The sequence below is a fragment of the Bombus flavifrons genome, chromosome 2 (genome assembly GCF_040668555.2).
Source record: "Bombus flavifrons isolate JBK064 chromosome 2, iyBomFlav1_principal, whole genome shotgun sequence".
Classification (NCBI taxonomy): domain Eukaryota; kingdom Metazoa; phylum Arthropoda; class Insecta; order Hymenoptera; family Apidae; genus Bombus; species Bombus flavifrons.
Window position 1 is genome coordinate 3,181,484 of NC_138443.1, and position 14,101 is coordinate 3,195,584.

A 14,101-nucleotide genomic window follows, 5' to 3' on the forward strand; every position below is an offset into this window, starting at 1 on the left:
TATCACCATAATAACCCCATGGAAGCGGATTGGATTTCTCACACAGTCTCTCCTCGCCACTCTGTCGCTCACTTCGTCTCTGTTTTTCGTTCGTTTCTCTTGCCCATTTCCTCCTACGCTTGGCAGCAACAGTGGACCGTCTCTCACTGCAACCGTTTACGCCATTCGCGGTGTTTACACGCGGTGGTGGTTTTATAGGAATGTTAATGGATGACATTCCACCCTCCGGACGAAGAAAAAGGCGAAGTCGTCCGGCCTGTCATCTCTCGATACTTGTCATTTTATGGCGGGTTTCATGATAGTTACTCGATTATGACCTCTTACCTTCTATCCTGGGTGATCGCGTTCCTTTCCTAGGAACAGGCGCTTTGCAGTTATTGTTTAGAGATACTAACGTTTGTGGTGGTTGGATTTTCTTGGAATCACTACGTTTTAATGACAAGAGATATTGGTGTCCGTTTGAGGACTACTCTTTGGTAGTAGCTATGTGATCATTTTAACATTATTCCATATTCGTCTCTGATGACTTGTACAGTAACGTCTCATAATATAATCTGGAAGGTTTGCAATTTTGCCATCAACTAACACACAGTAATTTAAACCTCAAATTACAAATCGGAAACAAAAATGGACCAACCTCAATACTCAACAAACCTAGTAGCACTATGTTTACAGTGGATGCGTGTTCTAACGGATGAAACATATGAAGATCGAAATTCGTGTACATACTCATAAGAATTCTTCGATTCTCTTCATTATTACAGATCGGAAGCTTGACCGTGAATTAGCACCGCGCGTCAGGCCAGGTGATAAACTACAATTAGAGGACGCAACTACCATTTCCCTCTCTTCTTCTTTTCTCATATTTCCATCTGGACTCGCGCACGATGCATATCGACACAGCCACCGCGTGCGTAAAAACGCGTGCTCGTGGATGCAGAACGGATTTAAGGGTCGTTTCGCGGTCGGGGATCGGCTCGACTATGAAGCAATTATACGCTTCTACGAATCCTGTGCGCGATTGTCAACGGCCTCGTAATTTCTCGTCCAGGTCAAGCCTCCTTCCTCACGCGAAACTCTTTCCCCCTTTTTCTTCGCGACCTTCCTTTTTCCAGAATATTACTCGCCTATCTCTCGTGTGCAAAGTGAATCCAATTTAATTGGCGAAACTTCCCTGAGAATCCCATTTTTTCCCGTACTGGGATCGTATGTAGTACTTGTTAAATAAGAAGGACTGCAAGAGGTTTATGAGAAAGGAGAAAAGAAAATGAAATTGTGGTGAAAGATAGATGGACCTGCGGTTAGATTAATATTCCTTGAATTTGTTTCCATAATTCGATCTAATTTAATATAATTAAAAATTATCGTAAATTTGTGATTTCTAATTTTTAATTATTAGACGAGCTATAATTATTAGGATATTTACTGATATTTAGTAAAGATTAAATACTTCTCATAGCTCTCATTATCTAATTATTTCATTTGCTTCATATGTGTCGTATAATGTAAAGTACTAAACAGATTAATTTTTTTTTTTTAGAATTTTCCAATAAATGTAATGACTAAAAGATGACCTAGTACAAGTGTTCTAGTATATACTTAAAGTTACAAGTACCTAGTTAAAATACATTCGTATTACTCTTCCAAACATTTCCTAATATCAACAACCCTTTAACTTTAAAGTATGCTCCATACACTTATGTTATCCAGTAATTATTCCAAAATTTTCAACGAAGGGAAAAGTTGAGTAATCATAGCGTCAACTGTTCCGTGTGTAAGTCGCGTAGGGCATTATGGGCACAGGCGTAACGTCTGTTAGCGGCGACGCCTTATCTCATCCCATCTCGTTTCTTCCGTCGTTGTAATTGCGAGGTCTCTCGGGGCCCGCGCCGCAGATGAGTTATATCGTCGGTGTACGGACTTGCACGGTGGGCCCCGCTGATGGGCCCAGTACCGAGGTGAGACTATTCACTGGTCCTGACACCTGACGGCCAGCGTCCAGAAAAGGGATCGAGCACTCTTAGGGAACGCATGTAGGAATAGCGATCCCTAACACCGCTATATTTACACATACGATTTATTTCTGGCGATTGTAATGTCACCTTGGAACTATTTGGCGTGTTAAAGACAGATTTTAAGAGAAATAGAAGTTGTTTAATTCTTGAATAATATGATGGACAAAGAGAGAAACTTGTCTGGATATCTGTGGTCTAAGAGTTGTTTGACGAAAAAATAAACTGAGGTCAAAGGTTGTTATACAACGAGCACCTAAGATGTATATGAAGAATAATAGAGACACAAAGATACTAATAAAGATATTTAATAGAGAATAAGTTTCTATGATTATGAACTCATTTTACAACTAACTTCGAAGAATCTTTTCAAAAACACAACTTTTTATAGCAACATAGAGTTTAAAATATATTATACAATATAGAATATTTATGTAAAAGTTGCTCTTGTTATAAAGGTCAATAAAAGAAAGAAGAATAAAATTCTAAGAATCATATTGTGTATTGTAACATATATATATATATATATATATATATATATATATATATATATATATATATACCTATATTCTAACAGCATATTGTTAACTTCTTATAGTTGATACTATACTTCCTTAGTGAAACCACATGATAGTTCGTATACCACTTCTATGCCCTACAATAGTAACTTCCTGAACAACTTCAACTTCTCTTCCCAGCAGCATTCCAATCTAACGATCTCGTTCGTTTCTCTCATTTCCCACGATATCCGCATAAAAAAGTCTTTCGTTGTCCTTCGTCACAGTCATGCATAATACCATTGATCTTTATTTTTTCCCGCGCAATTTGATTGCGCCATCGATTTCTCATCGAAAAAGGAAGTCTCTATCGGCACGTGAAGACGATTTTCCTTTCAACGAAGAAGAGAACGTAGCGTTCTATAACGATCGCGGCGAACAGTCCTCGCTTGAAAAGCATCGGGACGTCTTTCTGGTCTTTATCACGAACAATACCTCCGCGAGAGGTATATTATAGCCCTTGTTCGCGTTTGACGCGAGGCTGCGCGCGCAGCGTTCGCCGCGCATGCGCATGGGCATAGCGGACGTGCTTCGCGATGATTACTTTCGCAGAAAGTCGAGATAAGCGAGTCAAGAATAACAAAAAAAGAAACTCCGAGCCGGATCGATAATCGCCCGATTTCAATGCAACCAGATACGCTTTTATGCGTAGGCCGCTATCATTTCTTCATACATATGTAACTATATTGATCATCCGAACACAACGTGAACAAAGACTACCATATATATATATGTATATTGCGCTCAGGGACAAATGTGATGCTCGAGTTGACACGCGCGGTATGTTGATCAAGTATCTTAGAAGTTTCAAGTTGTAATAATTTACCGAGTCCACTTGAGACCTTTCGAATCGTTGTCGCCTTCCTCCCACCACTCAAACATTGTTTAAATATTCCTATACCTCAAGGACCACCGTTTGTCGTTTTACCAGATAACAAGGACGAATAGAGAACGGAGAACGTCGAAGTCATGATGGGTCTGCTTTTTTCCTTCCTTACAAACAAAAATGTAAAGCGAGACTGGTCATCGATATTAAAGAATTATGTGATTGCGAAAAGCATTATTCGAACAAGTCTAGAGATTTATTGGTAAGACAAGTTTTAATAATAATTTTAATTTTCTACTTAATCCAGAAATTTTCTCTTTAAATCAAATATTCATATAAATTTGCAGACCGTAAGTAAAGTCTTGCACGACATTAAGAAGTTAAATTGAATCACTGAATCCTTTTTGGTATTCGTAAATATCGATTAGCAGAGAAAGAGATGACACGAGCTCGTAAAATGTTGAACATACGACGAATGGTAATTACGACTTTCACCAAAAGCCGAAGGTACCAATTAATCCTTCCTAGGAGGAATGTAGATGCGCAAGAACAGGCTACATATCATCTGATTTATAATGCCGCGTAGTAAAAGGCATTCGCCCTAGGAAGCGCGTTCTAATTGGAGGTATGTTTTTCCCGATCGGGGTCGCCGATGTATCGTACCGCGCGTGCGTACATGTGCACCGGAATTTATGCCCGGTTATGTCGTGTGTTTTAAGGGATCGTCGCTCGAGCGTAATAATTTACGAGCGCTAAACCGGAAAAGATGGAATAACACGCGTGTAACGCCGATGTCAGCGTCAGTCGATGTTTTCCTGATTAACTGGGTCTCTGAACTCCTTTTAACCTCCTAAAGCAAACGAAGTCTTAGTTAACTGAATTATTATTAATTTCATCTATTTAATATTTGATATGATTAAATCTAACCATACAACCTAATATTATATGAAGGAAAAATTATAACCAGAGGGGAGAATCAGAATGAACTCCTATTATATGACATTATATGTTTACATTACATATTATATGTTTGTAACAAGAAGAAAAATACGCTTGCTCAAATGGAAATAACAGTCTTAACTAGGAGTAACACGAAAAGAATTTTCGGTAGCCTGTAACAACACTAATTCTTTTTTTCTTTACCCCCGAGGGACCGATCTAGTCGAGTGGATCCAGTTACCATTTCCAATCGAGATGGAATTCGATCCTTGGTTATAAATAGGACCAAGAGTGAAGGTAGTACACAGCCGGTCGGTACCTACCAACAGGCTGGATAGCAGTACGCACTTCGCCAATCTGCAGGATAGCCGATACAACTCGCACGCAGCGGTTTAACAACCGGGTCAGTGTTTTTCGCTCTAGTTGTGTTGATATGTATAATCTTAGTAATTATATACCACCACTGTGAAGATTTACCTGACGTTGGGCAAGGAGAGGCTCTGTGAATTCTCACAGGTGAGATAGGGAAAAGACGAGGGGCGAAGGTATATCCACATTTTATTCCGTGCACCAATCACAGCTGATTGGTACCGACTGTTATTTGTCGGGGCTCGAAGAAAAAAATCCATTCGATAGTCTACTCCTACGTGTTCGTGTGGACCGACCAAACGGATATATTGTTAAGGGCGAAAATTACAGACAGCCGGCCGTCGGAACTCTACCGAAATAATTATTCGGCCAATCGGGATCGATTATTGTACTCGTTAACCGGTCGGCTAGTATCATTATCGGAATTATCTTCCATCCTGACTGTATTACTAAATCGAAATCATTAATGATTTCGTTGTAACTAATTTCCAACAATCGTACCGCCAGCCTTTTTAAGATACTTATGAATAGCGTATTTCTTTCCTTCAAACAGAAATGTCATAATCGTTTGGAATAATACAAAATGACGGAATTATATCCGGTTGTTCGTGATGCAAAATTTGTTAAAACTTTTATTCATCAAGAAATAACTTCGATTGCTAAACTATGAAAACTATGATATGAATTTCAATCATTTTAAAATGGCAATTCATGAAAGCTTCTAATATTTAGTCGAGAAGTAAAGTAGTCCTATTTTTTTATTATGTCTTATTTTATCCTTGTAACTTTTGTTTCAATGGTCAAAATGTATTGAATCTGTTGAACCATCTATTGATGATACAATTAATATTATTTTTAAGAAAGTTATAAACAATTGAGAGCTTTTATTAACAATTCAACCACTTTGCAACAGCCTGATATTATGGACTCGTCATATTGTATAGACCACACATTCGAATGGAAATTCAATGTGTTGATACTCTTTGAACTAATCAAGGAAAAAGGAGAAACTATGGAAATCGATTGTTAAGTGATGTTACTAACTGATGCTACATGAACAGTCCTCGACAATTATTACCACCTATTACAATGTTGCAGTATGTCTAGTGACACGCGAAACATACGAAACGATCAATTTTAGCCCATCGCGAACCTGCGAATCATCACTAGTCTGCGTTTATTCGTATAATTTAGCGTACTAGTAAAACGCGCGGGAAATACTCGCGCGACAGAACCAGTTCGTCCGCATCGAGCCTTAAGGTTACGAGGAGTGATCGATTGACGCGCATTCTGACATCGTAAAGGGAAGATGCACATGCACACGCGAACGCCTCTCGAATTGAGAAAGGGGATCTCCCAGAGAGAATGCAGAATAGCATTATGTAACTTGCGTACGATCGTTAAGTCTGATTTTATATGACGGATGCTACGAGTGAAAGTTGGGCGAATTGAAGAAGAGAGTTGGGCGACGTAAAAAGAAAAGCAATTTGACGTCACGTGAAAGTTGTACCTGTGTAATTGTCAGGAAATCTGATATGAAAACGATAAGAAGAAAGATGTACACTTAAAAATTAAGAAGATATATTACAATAATAACAAGTAAAATCTATACGTTTGTTCGTACTTATTTTACTTCTATAAGTAAATTATATATAGGGTGGTTGGTAACTGGTGGTACAAGCGGAAAGGGGGTGATTCTACGCGAAAAAAGAAGTCGAAAATATAGAATAAAAATTTATTTTTAATTTTTTTTTAATTTTTTCATCGAGACAACGATCTACAGTGAGATCCGTTATAACGAGACGTGATAAAGTGCAGGCGTACCGAGCGAAAGTTCAAAGTCGATTTTCTCGAAAACAAAGCCTCAAACGAAAAATTTTTATTCTATATTTTCGACTTCTTTTTTCGCGTAGAATCACCCCCTTTCCGCTTGTACCACCAGTTACCAACCACCCTTTATATTCGAATTCAGGGAGTCTAACCTCTGCAAATCGAAGTTTCCTTTTATAAGTCAAAGTTTAAGCACCACTGCCTATGCAATTTGAAACGATAGATATATATTTATTTTACAATGAAAAATCGTATTCTAAATAGAAGTCTACCGTAAATTAATCATTAAACTTTAACAGTTAAAGTCTTTCGTAGAATCTCTATAACTCGAAAAGTATTAACTGTACGAATTCCCTTTAAGCCAATTTGTTGAGCCTCCCTTATTCGAAAAACTCGATAAGATGAAACCTGGAAAAATCAAAGAATTTTGCTATTCCTGGAAATTCAAGTTACCGAGATTCGATTATAGTTTTAATTTTCCCAAGCATCTCAACATCGTGGAGGGCATCCTCGGCCATGTTTAGCTTGGAGGCGCGTCTAAGGTATGCGTACCTCGAGCCTGGTATAATAAAGAAAATCCACGATGCAATAGCCGGAGCACAAAAGGACGAGAGAATAAATCAAAACGGCGTCGGTAATGCGCGGCTCGTCGACGCAAGAAAGGCTTTAAGGTATCAGAGTTTTATGCGGCATGAGAAATCGCTGATTTTCCCACGCGCGCAGTGGTACGCGCGCGCACAAGCGCTACCGGGACCGCAACGGAGGCGCAATCGCGTTTGCAAATGCGCCTTGAGGCCGTGTGCTCGCTCGTGCACTCGGGTGCCCGACGTTCGCGCTCGTTCCTTCTATCGGAAATATAATTGGCGCTTTGCAAATCCATTAACCGACCCCATGTGGCAGGTGGCGTTGCCGTATTACCGCCGCTGGGCCTGCTCGCTAGTAATTCATAGTTTCATGCTTTCCACTGCTTAAAGACTTAATGGAAGTTGCGCACGCATACGTTCCAAGTTGTGCGCGCATCGCCATCGTTATCTGTTACGCGTCTGTAGAAAAACAACCGTGCTCCCGTCCGTGAAAGATATAGAAAGTGTTATAACGTTTGCATGCTGACCAGGCCTTGCAACTCGTCGAGATAATCTATTCCCGGCCGTGCACGAGGCTTGTTTTCAGGGACACGTGCCTGCTAAACGCCGCTATAACCTCTCTAGGAGTTTCAGTCGAATGGAAGAAGGAACAAGCGATGATTTATGAAGTTTGCTCGACGCTTTGGAAACAGGGTGGAAAAAGGTGCTATATAAATAGACGACTTCGAGGGATTCAAATATTATTTACCTGTTAGAACAACGTTGGAAATGGGAGATAATTATAAGCACACGGTGATGTGCGTAATTTGAGTACCATGAAGATACTTATGTCAAGGTACATTTACCGTAAAGAGTAGTTACAATAATAGAGTAAGGTAGGATTGTTTGAGTCAGCTAAGCCTCAACGTCTTAAAATTCAGTCTCTCCTCCCAAATATAAATAATTTAAAAATTGTTTATAGCTGAATTTGAATAATTACCAGGCAAATTGCTTACTTAAATCAAACATCCTACAGATATCAATGACCCTAGCTTATCCTACTCTAAGGATATTTTTGAAGAGATTTCATAATCCTGTATCTATTAACAGTGATGTGTTAATGCGTTAAGCACATTTACTGGGAATTTTAATTCTAATGTCTTTTACAAAAGTCATTTCACCGTAATTCTTATAAATTAATGTCCAGTTATCAAAAACCCATTGTTTAAACAATTATATACAACGTTTGACATATTAATGACAATAATTGTCTAATAGCTACATCTGATAATACCGAATAAAGCGTTATCGTGTAGTCATTTAAATTATGAATAGCTGAATATTCTATGCAGTAACGTTGCCGCTAGTGTCGAGATACGAAACAGATAACGTTAAAACTATAATAATGTTTACGTGGATTCATAGACCTGGCGCGGAGCCCGCGCAAGACGGCAAATAGCAAGGCACAAAGATCCGTTCGTTCGCAATGCGATATAAGACCATGGGTTGGGTTAGATAGAGGATGCATTTGAAGCTACCATTAAGCCCGTGATTGATAATGCCCGCAGACCCGTTCTGCGCCATCGCGTCCGTTCGATCAAGGTCTCCCTGAGTATACCGATCGCGTAAAAAACGAAAAGCGCGTGGCGGCTGTGGCGCGCAACAACGCAAAATCACTGCAAAAAGCGAAAGAAATGACATCGAGTGCACTGTCACCGACATTCCTCTTACAGCTCTATATCTGCCTTCTCTCCAGCAAGAAACGATGATTAACAACGAAATTTCACGATACATGCATAGTTCTAAGTTGGAAAAAATTAGCAACTGAATGTAATTGAATATTCATGGAATGTTGGTATTAAATTGAAAAATATTCATGAGTGGGAATTTCGTTATTCTTACAATTAAGTATGAAAGAAGCGTAAAATAGTTTACTTTGCTAAGTACGTACTTAGAGATAAGGAATAGAATGTACGGCGTGTCAACGCATAAAAGAGATAAAAATAGCATCGTTGAAGCAGAGTATTCTTTTCATCGATGACGACGATGACGATGCAGCTGTTAACTAGCAAAATGCCATTATTTAGCCAACCTTGACGATGAAAAGAGGGTAGGCAACTATAGCTCGGACTAAAATCTAGAAAACACGAGCGACAAAAAATGACTTGTGGTGAAACGACAGTGACGGAGCATGTGCTCTATGAGAATCATCTTTCGTCGGCGAAGATCAGAGCGTCCAACCTTGCTTGGGAAAAACGCTAAACGAGGTATTTGCACGATGAGTCGACGAATCTTATACACGATGCACCCTTTGTTTTGCTTCGAAAAATCTATGAACGTGACGAGCCGTGTCAGGTATTTATCCTATTTTGCGAAATGGATGTGCATTTCATTAATTTTTTAACCTACTCTATTATACTGATATTACAGAGGAAAAAATCGGCTGAAGTGTTCACATACTTGTGAACGGTAGCGTATGTCTGTCTTACTAACATTACCAGCCTTAGTAACATTATAAATATTGCCTATTTTGTGATAGAAAGGTGATTGCTTAAAATTTAATATTTCACGCACAATTATCCACATCAAGAAGATTATGAAGCTAAAGGGATAGAGACTGGTTGAAGAAGTTGGTTGCATGGATTTCTCCGTAACGGGGAAACGTAGCTTCCCCGAGAATAAGCCATCAGAAATTGCGCGAAAAGCATTATGACCGGTGCCAAGTTTCGTGTGGCACGCGAGAGATTACTTTCTAGAGCTCTCCGGCATACCTTCCAGTTGGAAGGTTTCCTCTAGCTCTAGGAAACGTCCGGATATGATAATAAGCGATGCTCGCGCCAACATTCTACGTTGAGCACGATTCGAACCCTCGGGGCTACGTACTGGGTTCGCATCAACAGCTCTCGGAGAACCAATCCTCTTCCCTGAAGTCGCTGTCACGACCACCTGGAACGTCTCTGTTCCGTGGATGGTCTTTTAAATCCCTAGCATCTTTCCAACAGTCACGCCTCCTCAGTTTGTTTCGCGTGCTTTCCAACAACATTCACAGTGTTCCCATGTTCTCCATAAAACAGCTATTTCTCACAAAGAAACTTCGACTCTGGTGGAATGTCAATGACAAATTCATACGAAGATGGTAAAATTGACTTTTAACGGTGACCAGTGATTGCCACATCTGGAGATTTCCTTTTGTAAAAGCCATAATTGTTATAACGTCCCCCTTAATTGAACTACTCATCTAGTGTATTCTCATCTTTTAAGAAATGTTAAAATATCGAAGTGTTTCATATTTTAGTTATATATATAGGGTACAACTGTTTGCTAGAAATTTGAAATTTTCTTAGATCTGTGATAAATGCGGTGAGATTACTCCAAAGTAAAATATACTCATCTCCTCCGGTTAATAGGTTAAATAGAAGTTGTTAGCATTATTCTGAACTACGTTGAAATAGAACTAGAGAACGCCAGTTTCTCCTAAAAAGATATATATTTTTTCGCATCGAGCAATATTTCTAAGCGTAAATAGTAAACTTACAATACGCTTGTAACGATACACGTGATACAACGCTTGTCCACATAATTAAGTAAAAACTACGACGCGAAGGTAGGTCGCAAACGCGTCTTCACGTAGTAAACTCTTCAATTGCGCAAATATCTCGGAGCCTCGATGGAAGAAATTAGCATAATGCCGGGAAGCATTAGGCTCGTGAGCGCAAATTGTGCGGCGGGCATCGGCTCAAAGAAATACACAAGGGAATAAGGAGGAAGAGACAGGCTTATGTAGAGGGTGGAACAAGGAGCAAGGAGAAGAAACTAAAGAAAAACAAGGAAAAAAAATAACAGGAAAAATCAGGAGCACGTCGTTTATTTTTATATGCATGAAAAGTCATCAGTAGTTGGCTGGTTGAAACATGAATAGGATCTGTCCACCGGAGAATGACTTGAGCAAACTGTCGCTAATCGTTACTGCCTGTGTGCGAAACGCGTCGTTTTTGCTTCTGATTCGCGTCTTGTTACCACGTTCAGGTAATTTACCACAGAAGCTCATATCAGGCGCCTTCGTGGGTTCCATGGAAGAAATCCAAGGAGTTGTACTATCCATGTAATCGTATTTATGGCAATACGTGATTACATTTCTTTTAACCGGAGGCAAGAAAGATAAAGGATATGCCTCCGTCATTTTTTCTTTTTTGTAGCGTTGGGATGCGCTATCTTATTAGCACTGTAAAGAAGGCGTGTAACCAGCGAAACAAAAAAGGATCGATAAAAGTGATCTTCGTCTTGTTCTTTTTAAACTGGAATGCATATATCATTTGTACATCCTGTTTAAATAACAAAGGGAAAGGAATATTTGCTCGTAATCGGTAAAAATTACCTTCACCTTTTTCTTTTTAAACCGGAATGCGTATATCATTTGTACATCCTGTTTCAATAACAAAGGGAAAGGAAAATTCACTCGTAACCGGTAAAAATTATCTTCAATTTCTTTTTTATAAATTGTAATACATACACATATCATTTTTGCATCCTGTTTAAATGACAAAGGAGAAAGGAAAATTTGCTCCTTTTCTCTGCTACCATATTGGTACTATTCCACCAGAGAACATAGCGAGAATAATTCCACTCATCTTAATAATGATACTTGATCGACGATATGACGTTAGAATCGAAAGAGAGTTCTCTAGCTCGCCGTGAAAACCGAGAGCTCGTTACGCGATGACGACACATCGGAGATCCATCGAAAGTCCATCCCGTCTGAACGTGAAAGTGTTGCAAGAAAAGCAGGTTATTACAGGTAGTTACAGGTGGTTACAGGTAGTTGAAGTACCGCCAGCTCTCCTTCGCACTTCCTAAAGGCCGTTCCCCGGCCTACGAGCACGATCTCGACCGCACACTCGTGTGCTCCTTCCTTTCCCGTGACGCAATATATCGTGTCTTTCAAAGCAATTCCTGTGGTTCGAGACACCAATATGGACACGCGCGTATACACACAGAGAAAGAGAAAGAAAGAGAGGAGGAGACAGGTATACGTTTTCGTGCGGTGTAACTGACCTGTCTCGAAGAAACATAAGTTGCGCCGCGCGGAGACCGCAGACCTGTCCATTTCGTTCTTTTTCCCTTTCTTTTCTCGTTTCGTTGCCCTTTGCAATCGGAATGCCAAGCCGGCCAGCTGCAACGAAAGTAAATGCGCTTGGGAAGACATTGAATTAGCACGATATATCGTGCACGGTTTATCTCCTCCCGTGGCTTTCCTGACCGCCGGACAAATTCTTTGATAGACTGTGCGCCAGCCGTCTACGCGACTAAAATTACCACATTCGCCGGCTTTACGACTGCGCGTAATTAAAAACTTGCATTTTCATGGCTTCCCAACGTCTATCTACGGTCTTTCTTCGTAGATCATTTGATCGATGATATACTGTTACGTTTTTGTTTCATTTGTTTTGGTTGTGTTGCCGTTAATTTTTCAATTTAGATTAAATGGTAGCGTTGTCTGATGTTTAATGCGATTGGCAATTAAACTCCACGTTTCGGCTAACCTGCTACGCGCAGGAGTACTGGCACGGGAGAGGGTCAAGGTTGGTGAAAATAAATGTTCGCTTAATCCTATTATATTATTAGACAAATATTTTCCACAACAAATGTTTATTCTAATTCTAATTGGGTATTGACAGAATTGTCGTTGAGATTTCGAATACTCGAAGTTACAATCGTTCGCGATACGTTTCCGCTCTTATTAATTACAAGATTTTAATTTAATTGATTTTCAATAATTTACAAATTGACAAATACAAACGCGTCGATTAACAAAACTGACAAGAACTGGGAACTAACGAAACAAAGAACTAAAAGCTAAAGAACTAAAGGACTAAAGACCTTAAGAACTAAGAGCAAAAAACTAAGAGCTAAAGGAACTAAGAGTTGAAAAACTAAGGAACTAAAGAATTGAAAGGCAAAGGAACTGAGAAATTAAGAGCTAAAGGAATTGAGAACTAATCGCTATGAGCAAAGAAATTACTTGCCAAGAATTGGGGAACTGATCGCCAAGAACCAAGGAATTAATCACCAAGAACTGAGGAACTAATCACACAGAACTGAGGAATTAACTACTCTGAACTAAGGAATTATCTCTGTATCTTCTATGTCGCTACGCTTATTTATAATTAGGTCTACCGTGGAGTGGTCGTCATGTGGCGGGTTATTCCGTGGGGGTTGTGAGGCTCGAATTTGATTTCTATACAAATTGTTAAATTTTATTTGAATCTCAAATTGAAACGCTCACTCGCGCTATTGGTAGTTTTAGTCTACGTTACGGCGCATGCGCAGCGCGGGACGTGACAATACATTTCGGGGAATGACGTTATATCTAGTGACTTTTACAGTGTAGAATTACATATAGGGATATTAGTTGTTTTATAGGTTCAGCCAAGTCACTTAGCATTTATGGTAGAACATGTTTTAATTAAATAGATACTCTGCGTTAAGAGAAACATAAAAGTTTTGTTACGTTATAATAGAATTTATTACGAATCAACTACTTGTTAAGAATTATTATAACATGCCTTTAATCTTCTTCGTTCTAATCGTTTTTTCCTTTTTTCTTTTTTCACGTGGCGCTCGTGGTATGTGTTCACTTCCCATTTCAAGGTTTACGTTCTTACAAAACCTACTTATCAATACGAGCGAATTATTCACAAAAATCCACAAACTAATTAACCTCTAAACCATTACTAAACAATATTGCGCAATCAGAATATAAGTTAGATTCCGCCTCCCTTAATTCCGCCATCCATATACAGCGCATTCATCAATTATCTTCCCGAAAAGCCGGCAACTTCCGGAAGTTCGTGCAAACTCCGAGCAATATTCAACCTCCAACCTTTCTAGCGGTTCATTACCTCCTCGATATTCTTGGAATTAATCACGCCGCGGCCTCGTTAATCATACGCCGATGATAACGCCGGGAAGAAAAGTGTTCCGAAGGAAACGAGCGGCGTAACCTGT

General features: G+C 39.4%; 1 protein-coding gene and 1 long non-coding RNA gene across 3 annotated transcripts in view; both read left to right on the plus strand.

Moving 5' to 3' along the window:
* LOC138189767 (uncharacterized) overlaps positions 1 to 4,429 on the plus strand; it is a 38,615-nt gene extending 34,186 nt beyond the window's left edge. The window contains exons 3-5 of the long non-coding RNA XR_011176108.1: positions 3,501 to 3,657; positions 3,743 to 4,020; positions 4,115 to 4,429. This is a non-coding gene — a long non-coding RNA (uncharacterized LOC138189767). The remainder of the gene's footprint in view (positions 1 to 3,500; positions 3,658 to 3,742; positions 4,021 to 4,114) is intronic.
* blo (bloated) overlaps positions 1 to 14,101 on the plus strand; it is a 170,077-nt gene that overhangs the window by 126,064 nt on the left and 29,912 nt on the right. The window lies entirely within an intron of this gene.